Source organism: Phacochoerus africanus, chromosome 9 (genome assembly GCF_016906955.1).
Source record: "Phacochoerus africanus isolate WHEZ1 chromosome 9, ROS_Pafr_v1, whole genome shotgun sequence".
NCBI classification, from domain to species: domain Eukaryota; kingdom Metazoa; phylum Chordata; class Mammalia; order Artiodactyla; family Suidae; genus Phacochoerus; species Phacochoerus africanus.
In genome coordinates, this window is record NC_062552.1 from 55,656,056 (window position 1) to 55,668,417 (window position 12,362).

The following is a 12,362-nucleotide window of genomic DNA, read 5'->3' on the forward strand; positions in this document are numbered from 1 at the left end:
ATCATAGCAGCATCCTTGTCAGAGACTAAAAAAGGAATCAGGAGTTCCTGCTTTGGCACAACAGAATACACGATGCCTTGGGAGCTTTCGAACTCAGGTTCAATCCCCAGCCCAGTGCAGCGGGTCAAGGATCCATCACTGTTGCAGGTGCGGCTTAGGTCACAACTGCGACTTGGATCTGATCCCTGGCCTGGGAACTCTGTATGCTGCCTGGCAGCCAAAAAAGGGAGGAAAATTTTTTTAAAAAAAAGGTAATCAGCAGCGTACTTTTTCTGTGAAGGGTAAGATACAAAATAGTTTAGGATTTGCAGGCCATGAGGTCTCTGGGACAACTATTCACCTCTGCCCTGGTAGCAGGAAAACAGCTCTAGTCAATATTCCAGGAAATAAGCAAAGTGGTCACTTAAGGGGAAAGCAGAGTATCAGAGTGGGAAGAGACTTGACTTTTTCCCAAGTTTTTTTTATCATATGCAGGTATTACCTATTTACAAAAAAAAAAAAAATGAATAATAGTGTTCTAGTTGGACTAACCACCAAAAAAAAAAAAAAAAAAAAAAGCAGCCATATTCCCTACCAGGAATGTTGAGACCTAGGCTGGGACTAGAGTCAGGCTTAACTACTGGCCAGAGTCCCTTCTTAAAGCTATTCAGCTTAAAGGTATATATGATCCAGTAGCCACTGAAAAGCCCTTGGTAAAAATTCAACACCCCTTCATGATAAATCAGTCAACAAACGAGGAGTAAAAGGACGCTTCTTCACCTGATAAAGAATATCTATGAAAAACCCACAACTAATATCATGTTTAATGGTGAAAGACTGAATGTTTCCCCTACAACCAGGAACAAAATAAAGATATATGGAGTTCCCACTGTGGCTCAGTGGTAACAAACTCGACTAGTAACCATGAGGACACAGGTTCGATCCCTGACCTCGCTCAGTGGGTTAAGGATCCGGCACTGCTGTGAGCTGAGATGTAGGTTACAGATCCGGTTCGGATCCTGCATTGCTGTGGCTGTGGTATAGGCTAGCGGCTGCAGCTCCAATTCAATGCCTAGACTGGGAACTTCCATATGCTGAATGTGTGGCCCTAAAAAGACCAAAAAAAAAAACAAAAAACCCGATGCTGCTCTCATCTTTTCTATTCAACACTGCAGTGGAGATTCTAGCCAAGACAATTAGGCAAGAAGTAGAAATAAAAGACATCCAAGTTGGAAAGACAGAAGAAACACTATCTCCATCTCTATTTACAGATGACACAATCTTAAATATAGAAATCTGTAACGAATCCACATACCAAAAAAATCTATTACATAGATAAATGTGTTGAACAAGGTTGCAAATATCTTTCAGTCATGTTTTGTAGTGTTCAGCACACAAGGTTAATATACAAAAATCCAGTATTTATTACACTGAAATGAACAATACAAAAGTGTAATTAAGAAACTTCCATTTACAATAGCATCGAAAAGAATAAAATCCTTAGAGATAAATTCAACAAAAGCAGTGGGAGACTTCTACACTGAACACTACAGGACATTATTGAAAGGTATTAAAGAAAGCCTAAATGAATGGAAAGACATTCTTGTTCACAGATTGGAAGACTTAAATTGTTAGGATGGCTACACTCCCCAAAGTGATCTACAAGTTCAACATAAACTCTATCAAAAGTCCAGCTGCCTTTTATGCAGAACAACCTGATCCTAGAATTCGTATAGAAATGGAAGGGACCCAGAACAGCCAAAATAATTGGGGGGGGGGGGGAACAACGGAGTGGTAAGACTGACATTTCACATTTCCAGAACCTGCCACAAAGCTACAGTAATCAAGATTGTGTAGTACTGACACAAAAACCTAGATCAATGCAATAGAACTGAGAGTGCAGAATTAAATTCATACATCCATGGTCAATAGATGTTCAACAAGAATGCCAAGATAGTTCAATAGGGAAACAACAGTCTTTTCACCAGATTGTGCTAGAACAACTGAATAGTCACAAAGGAATAAAGCTGGACTCCTACATCACGCTTTATACAAAAAACTAGATTCAAGACCTAACTCTAAGAGCTAAAACTATAAAACTCCTAGAAGAAAACAGGCATAAATCTTCATGACCTTGGATTAGGTAATGGTTTCTTAGAGATGACACCTAAAACACAAGCAAGGCAAAAAATAGATTCATTAAACTGCATTAACATTTAAAATGTTTGTACTTCAAAGGACACCTTTAAAAAGGTGAAAAGACAACACAGAAAATAGGAGGAAATGTTTGCAAACCATTTGTCTGATAAGGGTCTAATACTCGAATATATAAAATACTCATAACAACAAGATGACAAGTAGTTTTTTAAATGGTTAAAGAATTTTTTTTTTTTTGCTTTTTTTAGGGCTGCACCTGCAGCCTATGGAAGTTCCCAGGCCAGGCTAGGAGCCAAATCAGAGCGGTAGCTGCCAGCCTACACTACAGCAGCAGCAACTCAGGATCTGAGTCTGCAACCTACACCACAGCTCATGGCAATGCCAGATCCCCAATCCACTGAGCGAGGGGAGGGGTCAAATCTATACCCTCGAGGATACTCCAATGGGCAAAGAATTCAAATGGCAATTACTCCAAAGAATATATACAAATGGAAGATATCCATGAAAAGATGCTTAAGGTCCTTAGCCATCAGAAAAATGGAAATCAAAATCAAAACCACATGATACCACTTCGCATACCCACTAGGATGGCTGTAATCAAAAAGACAGAAAATAACAAATGTTAGTGAGGATATAGAGAAATTGGAACCCTCATACATTACTGACGGGATTGTAAAATGGTGTGGTGATTGTGGAAAACAGATTGAGTGTTCCTCCAAAATTTAAACAGGGAGTTCCTGTCGTGGTGCAGTGGTTAACAAATCTGACTAGGAACCATGAGGTTGCGGGTTCGATCCCTGCCCTTGCTCAGTGTGTTGACGATCCGGCCTTGCTGTGAGCTATGGTGTAGATCGCAGACACGGCTCGGATCCCGAGCTGCTGTGGCTGTGGCATAGGCCAGTGGCTACAGCTCTGATTAGACCCCTAGCCTGGGAACCTCCATATGCCACAGGAGAGGCCCTAGAAAAGGCAAAAAGACCCCTCCAAAAAAAAAAAAAATTTAAACAGGAGGTCCTCTTGTGGTGCAGAGGAAACAGTCCAACTAGAGTCTATGAGGATGCAGGCTCCCTCCCTGGCCTTGCTCAGTGGGTCAGGGATCCAGCATTGCTGTGGTTGTGGTGTAGGCCGGCAGCTGCAGCTCCAATTCAACCCCTAGCCTGGGAACCTCCATATGCCCCGGGTGCAGCCCTGAACAGCAAAAAAAAAAAAAAAAAATTAAATAGAGTTACCATGTGATCCAGTAATTCTACTCCTAGGTACATACACAAGAAAAGTGAAAACGGGTTCATACAAAAACTTATACATGAATGTTAAAAACAGAATTATTCATAGCCAACAATTGGAAACAACACAAATGTCCATCAACTGATGAGGGGATGAACAAGGTGGTATATCCACTCGATGAACCGTGATTCAGCCATGAAAATGAAGTACTGCTCACTGTGGCCACGTAGAGGAACGTTGAAAACACTATGCTATCCGAAAGAAGCCACACACCAAAGGCCACACATTGTATGATTCCATTTACATGAAAGGCCCAGAATAGGCACATCCATGGAGCCAGAGAGTAGAGGAGCAATTGTCAGGGCCTGGGGTGAGGGGAGAATGAGGGACTGTTCATAGGCACAGTGTTTCTTTGGGGGATGACCAAGATGTCCTAAAATTAGTAGTGATGGTTGTCCCACTTTGTGAGTATACTAAAACCACTGAACTTTTAAAAAGTAAATTTTAGAAGTTTCCATCATGGCACTGTGGTTAAAGAATCTCACTAGGAAGCACAAGGTTGCAGGTTCAATCCCTGGCCTTGCTCAGTGGGTGAAGGATCCGGCATTGCCATGAGCTGTGGTGTAGGTTACAGACACGGCTTGGATCCTGCGTTGCTGTGGCTGTGATGTAGGCTGGTGGCTACAGCTCTGATTATACCCCTAGCCTGGGAACCTCCATATGCCTCGGGAAGCGGCCCTAGAAAAGGCAAAAAGGCAAAATAAGAAGAAGAAGAAATAAAATAAAATTAAAATTAAATTTTATGTTCCATGAATTATATCTCAATAAAAAGAAAATATAATTCTTCAGAGACCCCACCTCAGGAGTTCCTGTTTTGGCTCAGTGAAAATGAATCTGACTAGCATCCACGAGGACGTAGGTTCAATCCCTGGCCTTGCTCAGTGGGTTAAGGATCTGGCTTTGCTGTGAGCTGTAGTGTAGGTCGCAGACGCGGCTCAGATCCTGCATTGCTGAGGCTGTGGTGCAGGCTAGCAGCTACAGCTCCGATTCAACCTCTAGCCTGGGAAACCTCCATATGCCATGGGTGCGGCCTTAAAAAAAGATTAAAAAAAAAAAAAAAAGAGTCCTTTATACCTCAGCAGATATAAAGGATTGTGACTATAGTGTCTCCGTTGGTAAATGCCACATACTCCAGCAGAATTGAAGTTCCTGATCACCCTCAACAACTTTCTGCCATCCACCTGGTACAAACAGAGTTATCCAATTGGGCACATTTCATCACTGAGTCATTCAACAAGTATTTCTTTTTTTTTTCAACAAGCATTTCTTGAACACCAACTGTGGCGGGCATTCGAGCCAGTAACCTTGGCTGCACACCAGCATCACTTGGGAAGATTTTTAAAAATACAGATGACCAGGCCCCACTCCAAAGCAACCAAAGGAGAATCCCTGGAGTGGAGCCTGGGAATCAGTATTTTTAAAGCTCCCTGGATAAGGCTAATATGTGACTCGTAGGGGAACTCACTGAAGAGAGACAAGAGACCTGGATCTTGGGATCTGGAGCTGACAGGGGATTTAACAGGTGAGACAGGGATGCAGAGGAGGGGGATTTTCTTTTATGATCTGACCCTTGTAGAGTTCCGTGGGTTGGTATCTCCTTGGCCTGAACATTTTCTTATTCAGCACAAGAGCATCACAGGTTTATAAGATTTGGCTGGATTTTCTAACAACAGTATGATGTGGATGTGATTATAATAAACAGAGAGTCTACTTTAAATTTTTCAGATTTTTTTGTTCACATAGATGACAGGACATCAGGTATACCTTTAATTTTTTTAGACATGCTCCTCCACAATCAGAGAACATACCCTGTCTTCCAGAACGTGAACAAAAATCAATTAAATTGACAAAGCTCTAAGTTGATGGGGCTGTGGGGAAATCAATTATTTCACATCGAATTGGTAGAACTACAAGTTGATGTAGGCTCTCCGGATCGAAGTCTGACTGTAGCAAGACTGACAACACTTGACTTGGTATTCTGCTTTGGGCAAATTCTCTGCAAAGAAATTACCCAAATAAAAACTAATGTACAGAGATGAGCATAGCCCCACTATTTGTGGTTTTGAGAAAATTGATGATAGTCCAAAATGCCCAGAGGTAAAGAACTAAACAAACTTGCTAAGACAGACCACAGCATAGTTATAAGAAGTCAAAAGGATATGGAAATTGGCATGAACTGGCAAAGCAGAATGCCTTTCTAAAGCCTTCATAATCATCAGCAGCACGCCTGTGTAAAAAACACCTCATGCATAGATGTGTATCTATATAAAAACAAAATGCAAAAGAGAGCTGAGTCAGAAAACGACAAATACTCTATGATTCCATGATTCCACATATATGAGGTATCTCAAGCAGTCAAATTCACAGACGTGGAAAGAGGAATGGCACTTACTAAGGGCCCCAGCCCTTAGTAAGCATCACTCCTACCCCCAGGAAGGTAAAAAGGGGAGCTGCAGTTCAATGGGTATAGAATTTTCTACAAGATGAAACTGTTCTGGAGATCTCCTTCACAGCAATGTAAATATACTTAATATGACTGGACTGTATACCTACAATGGTCAAGGAGCTCCCATTGTGGCTCAGCAGGTTAAAGACCCCACGTTGTCTCTGTGAGATATAGGTTCGATCCCTGGCCTCACTCTGTGAGTTAAGGACCCAGCATTGCCACAAGCTGTGATGTAGATGCAGCTCGGATCTGGAGTTGCCATGGCTGTGATGTAGCCCCCAGCTGCAACTCCAATTTGACTCCTAGCCTGGGAAATTCCATATGCCACAGGTGAGGCCATAAAAAAAATTAAGATGGTAAATTTTATGATATGCATTTTTTACCACAATAAAAATGTAATTTTAAAAAGAGAACTGAATTGTTATTTCATTCCCCCAATATTATCAAGCCAAGCACCATTCTAGACACTAAGGAAACACCTGTGCATAGTACCAGTGTTCACATGGGTCTTACATAGGTAAGAAAAGAAGATAATTTCCGGAGTTCCTGTTGTGGCGCAGTGGTTAACGAATCCGACTAGGAACCATGAGGTTGCGGGTTCGGTCCCTGCCCTTGCTCAGTGGGTTAAGGATCCGGCGTTGCTGTGAGCTGTGGTGTAGGTTGCAGACGCGGTTCGGATCCCGCGTTGCTGTGGCTCTGGCGTAGGCCAGCGGCTACAGCTCCAATTAGACCCCTAGCCTGGGAACCTCCATATGCCGCGGAAGCGGCCCAAAGAAATAGCAAAAAGACAAAAAACAAAAAAACAACAACAAAAGAAGATAATTTCGAGAATTCCCCTTGTGGCTCAGCAGGTTACAAACCCAACTAATATCCATGAGGATGTGGGTTCAATCCCTGGCCTTGCTCAGTGGGTTAAGGATCCGGCGTTGCTGTGAGCTGTGGTGTAGGTCACAGATGCGGCTCAGATCCCGTGTTGCTATGGCTGTGCTGTAGGACAGCAGCTGCAGCTCCAATTCAACCACTAGCCTGGGAACTTCCAAATGCCACAGTTGTGGCACTAAAAAGCCAAAAAGAAAAAAAGAAAAGATAATTTCAGGTCTTAGTGCTATGAAGACAACACACACATACACACACACACACACACACACACACACACACACACACCCCTATATGCCTGTTTTGAATAAGGAGGAAGAAAAGGGGAAAAGTTTAAATAAAGTGGCCAGGAAAGGCCTCTTTGAAAAGATAATTTTCATGCCTATCCTGAATAAGAAGCCAGACTTACAAGGATTTGAGGAAGCCAAAGCTCTGAGAAAGGAACAGAACAGAGAGCTCAGAAATTGACCCCAATATACACACCAATATAGCCAACTGAATTTTGACGAAGATGCCATGGCAATGCAATGGGAAAAGGATAATCTTTTTTTTTTTTTTTCCAGGACCGCATACAGCATTCTGGGAGAAGTAAACCTAGGGGTGAAAAATGGCTGCATGGTTGCCAGGGGTTTGGGGATATGGGAGTGATCACCTGCCAAGAGGAAGCATGAGAAATTTTTAGGTGATAGAATATACTGTATAATACTGTGGTGGTAGATACTGGATGCTACCCAATTGTCAAATCCATAGAAGTTTATAGCACAAGAGTAAACTTTAACATATGCAAATTTTTAAAAATCAACCTTGTTGCTAGAGACCTCAGACTGTGACCAAAAAAATCTAACTTTATTGCAAACGTATGACAAAAACCTCAGTGTAGGTAGCTGATGGGGGAGGACAGAAGGGGATTGGAGAGGAACTGACCTAAGTAACTTTAGAAAACTGTTTTCGGAGCTCTCGTTGAAACTCAGGGGAAACAATCTGACAGGCATCCATGAGGACGTAGGTTTGATCCCCGGCTTAGCTCACTGGGTTAAGAATCTGGCATTGCCATGAGCTGTGATATATGTCACAGACTCGGCTTGGATCTGATATTGCTGTGGCCATGGCATAGGCCAGCAGCTACAGCTCTGATTTGACCCCTAGCCTGGGAACCTCCATATGCTAAGCGTTCAGCTCTAAAAAAAAAAAAGAAAGAAAAAAGAAAAAGAAAGAAAGAAAGAAAAGAAAAACAGTGTTTTGAGGTGTTTTGACTGGAAACTGTAAGGCTAAAGTCAAAAGCAACTGTACTTAATTCCTGAACCCTAGGCAATAAAGTCAGTAAAGCTGTTTTTCATGGGGATTCAGGTTAACATGTACATATATACTGAGAGTTAAACAGCTAAATGGATGGTTGATGGCAGGAGGCAGGTTTCTCAGTGTTGGAGAAGGATGTTATAGATAAACAAGGAAAGAGGCTGCAAGAAACCACATGGTACTAGAGAATCAGAGATATCTGTATGAATCTGTGTTTAATTTAACCCAATAGATAAGATAGATGGATAGATAAGAAATAATGTGTGTATACAATGGCTGTAATACATATGTTTATTTCCTAGCTCTGTCTCCTGAGAGGGCCTAGAAATAGTGACACCCCAAGAGCAATGGGCACCTCAGTGCTCAGACCTTGGTCTCCAATACCATTCTCCAACAAAAGAGATCAGAGTTCCTTGGAGAAATGGCTGATTCTAGAGCAGGGAGAGTCCAAGATGAGCTTGGAGCATCCGGAAAGTGCTCAAAAAGAAACCAATGCTCTCCAATGCTCTGTATGCACTGGGAGATGGACTGCTATTGTTATGGGTGGGCTCCCTGTAGCTTCGGAAATTTAAGCAAAGGTATATGTCAGGAGGACTGAGTATGAGAGGCACAGTGAGGACAGGTATTCTCTGAGAGCTAAGATGCTGGTTTATGGTTACCTATTTGTCAACACTGCCCAACTCCTCAATAGGGAGGAATTTGTTGGTCCAGCCCCTCCTCTTCTGCTCTCCAGCATCCGTGAATACAGGCATCATCTGGGCTGGAGCAGAAGAGCACAGCAGCCCCACCCTCACCCTCTCCAAATGCATGCCTCCTTTTGCAGACCAGATGCTCTAAGCACACATCGTGATCTGTGAGCAAACATCCCAGCCCAGGGACTGAACAACTTCCTTTTGTTTTTAAGCCAAAGGCCAGGCCAGGGGCCAGTGCTGGGGAATAAATGCTTTCAGTTTAAAATTGGAAAAGTGTTTTCTCACTGAAAACCAAAAGGGTGGACCAAATTCTGAGGTTCCTTTACGTGATTTTCCTTACTTACGTTGGGACTTCTGTTGATCACTGCCGTCACTAATTTCCCCTGATGTGTGCTTAGAGCATCTGGCCTCCACCCTAATTCCCTCTAAACTCCTGAAGCCCTGACACTCAGAGCAGACAAAGGGCTCATGTCCCCAGTTGAGTGGCACCTGAGATGCCTCCTCACCTGGTTTGTCTGCTCCTCTGAGACAGGCAGGTAGGTGTTATACAGAAAGATTTGGACCTGGAGTTCCTGTCGCGGCTCAGCAGAAATGACTCTGACTAACATCCATGAGGACCCAGGTTTGATCCCTGGCCTCACTCAGTGGGTTAAGGATCCGGCGTTGCCCTGAGCTATGGTGTAGATCACAGTGGAGGCTCAGATCCTGTGTGTCAGTGGCTGTGGTGCAGGCCAGCAGCTGCAGCTCCGATTTGACCCCTAGCCTGGGAACCTCCACATGCCGTGGGTGCAGCCCTAAAAAGACAAAAAGAAAGAAGGAAAGAGAGACAGAGAGACCTGGGACCTGGATTTGAGCCCCAGCTTCACATTTACCTGCCTGGTGACTCTACCAAGCTGCTAATCAGGCGCATTTATTTTCTTCATTCAAAGTTTACCTTCTTTCCTCCTTCCCACTCTTTCTCAGTGGCATCAAGGGAAGTTGCCTTGCTGGCCTAGAGCTGTTCTAGAAGTCAGCCTCTGGTGTGGAAAAGAAATACACCCACACCTGGGTCGGGGATTTGGTCTGCAGAGTAGAAAGGATGTGGATGAAATGCCTTAGAAAGATCTATTTTTATGGGGCTCTGCTCAGAGCCTTTCTCACCGGGCCAGTGGACATCTGGAAAACCCATCTCACGTCTGAGTCCAGAGCTAGGACATTTCCGGAAGAACATCAAGTCCCTTCTTGGAAATCAAACCCAGGGAGGGTTGAAGCCAGAGCCCCAGGTTGAGCAGGGTCAAGAGGTGGTTAGTAAGCCACAGGCACAGGAAGGTCACTGTAGCCCCCACAGCCCCAGCCAACCCTCTCTCAGCTCCTTTTAAGGACCTGGATGCCTTGTCTGTGCAAAGATCCCTGACCTCTCCTACTCCTGCCACCCCACCACCCCGCTTTTCAATCTAGAGCCCCAGGAGAACTTGTCAGACACTCATTCTGCTGTTTCTTCCAAGAAAAAGTCGACCCTTTTATTTAAAAAAGAGACAACAGGGAGTTCCCATTATGGCGAAGCGGAAACGAATTTGATTAGTATCCTTGAGGATGTGGGTTCGATCCCTGGCCTTGCTCAGTGGACTAAGGATCTGGCTTTGCAGTGAGGTGTGGTGGAGGTTGCAGTCATGGCTTGGATCCCGCGTTGCTGCGGCTGTGGTGTAGGCTGGCAGCTGGAGCTCCGATTTGACCCCTAGCCTGGGAATTTCCATATGCCATGGGTGTGGCCCTAAAAAGCAAAAAAAGAAAAAAGAGAAAGAGAGACAAAAGGTTCAAATCGGGATCACCTGTTTTAAAGCCCCACATCAGCAAACCGAGACTTAATACCTAACTGCAGTTACAGCCGCCCCCAGGAATGTAATGTTTAACTAACTTGAAATTACCTGGTCAGCACTAATGAGATAGCTTGCCAGATCGGCCCCTTCTGCTTCCCTTAGAAGGGCAACCTTGCCTGAAATGATGCTTATTTTTTTTTTTCCTAGTAATTTTCTTTATCCTCCCCCCCCCGCCCCACCCTTTACAAATCTTTCCTTTTTCCAGCTCAGCAGTGCTCTTTTCAACTCGCTATGTGGGATGCTTTTAGATATGCGCATAGTTTAACAAAGTCAATTAGATCTTTAAAATTTTCTTTGGTTGAGTTTTTGCTATTTAACTCTCAATGAACTGAGTAGCTGACTGAAAGTTTCTAATTTTTTGGTTCAACCCTATAAGTCTGTAGGTCTGGCTTCAAAGCCTTGAAACTCAACTCCCAAATCCTAACAGATGTTAGAAACTTTGTAAAGTTGCCAGGTGAACAAGCTGGTCTGCTCAGCCTTTGCCAGATTCCAAATATGCCGCTGAGCCCATGGGGAGCCTAGCATGACCATATGGGGCACTTGGACTTCCTGCCCCAAATGCTGTGTCACATGTGAGGCCATCAAATAACAGCCTCCCTATCTAATCCCTACTGTGTTCATTCATTCATTCTAAAGTATTCATTGGGAGTTTCCATCGTGGCTCAGCGGTAATGAACCCAGCCAGTATCCATGAGAATGGGGGTTCGATCCCTGGCCTCACCCAGTGGGTTAAGGATCCGGTGTTGCCGTGAACTGTGGTGTAGGTCGAAGATGCAGCTCGGATCCTAGGTTGCTGTGGCTGTGGTGTATGCTGGCACCTGTAGCTCTGATTCAACCTTTAGCCTGGGAAATACTGTATGCCACGGGTGCAGCCATGAAAAGGCAGGGGGGAAAAAAAGTATTTTTTTGAGCAACCATCAAGCTATGTGGTATAAGGACACTCTCAGGACTCCCGAGCTGGTTAAAGTTGTTGGCTTTTTTTAGGGCCACATTTGCAACATATGGAGGTTCCCAGGCTAGGGGTCGAATCAGAGCTCTAGCTGCTGGCCTACCCCACAGCCACAGCAACGCCAGATCTGAGCCTCGTCTGTGACCTACACCACAGCTCATGGCAATGCCAGATCCATAACCCACTAAGCAAGACCAGGGATCGAACCTGCATCCTCATGGATACCAATCAAGTTTGTTCCACTGACCCATAATGGGAACTCCCTATCACAAGCATCCCTAGGGCCCCTTTATTCTTCTAGAGAAACCTACTTCTTCCATAGGAGTCTCTTCTCCATCTTCCTTTTCTCCTACTAAGTTAGATGTACAGGCTCCTAATTCCACCCCCCCCCAAGTTATTCATCACTGAGCACACTTGTGTGTTAAACAGATTATTGTTAATCAATCTTTTGTCACTTTAATTCACAGGCCCCCACCAACCGATCACAGAGAGTAGAAAAGTTTGTAACAAATGTTGCTCTACCCTCCAGTTCTCAACAAGACTTGGAGCCCCTAAAGTCCTCAGCTAACACTACCAACCTCTTGATCCTAAGATATTCCATCCTTCTCACAGGACCCTCTAGGCAGGGGCGGGAGTGGGGGCGGTGGGGGGGGTGTGTTAATACTAGTTCCCGGCCTTGACCCCATCCTGTCCTCACTCTCCAAGTGTCTACTAACCTCAGCCGAGGAACTCCCTGTGACACAGGCCTGGAGCCAGAATCCACTCTGCCCCAGCATCTCCACAGGTCTCAGCTATGTGTCTTTCTGGAATTTAGATTCTAGGATATG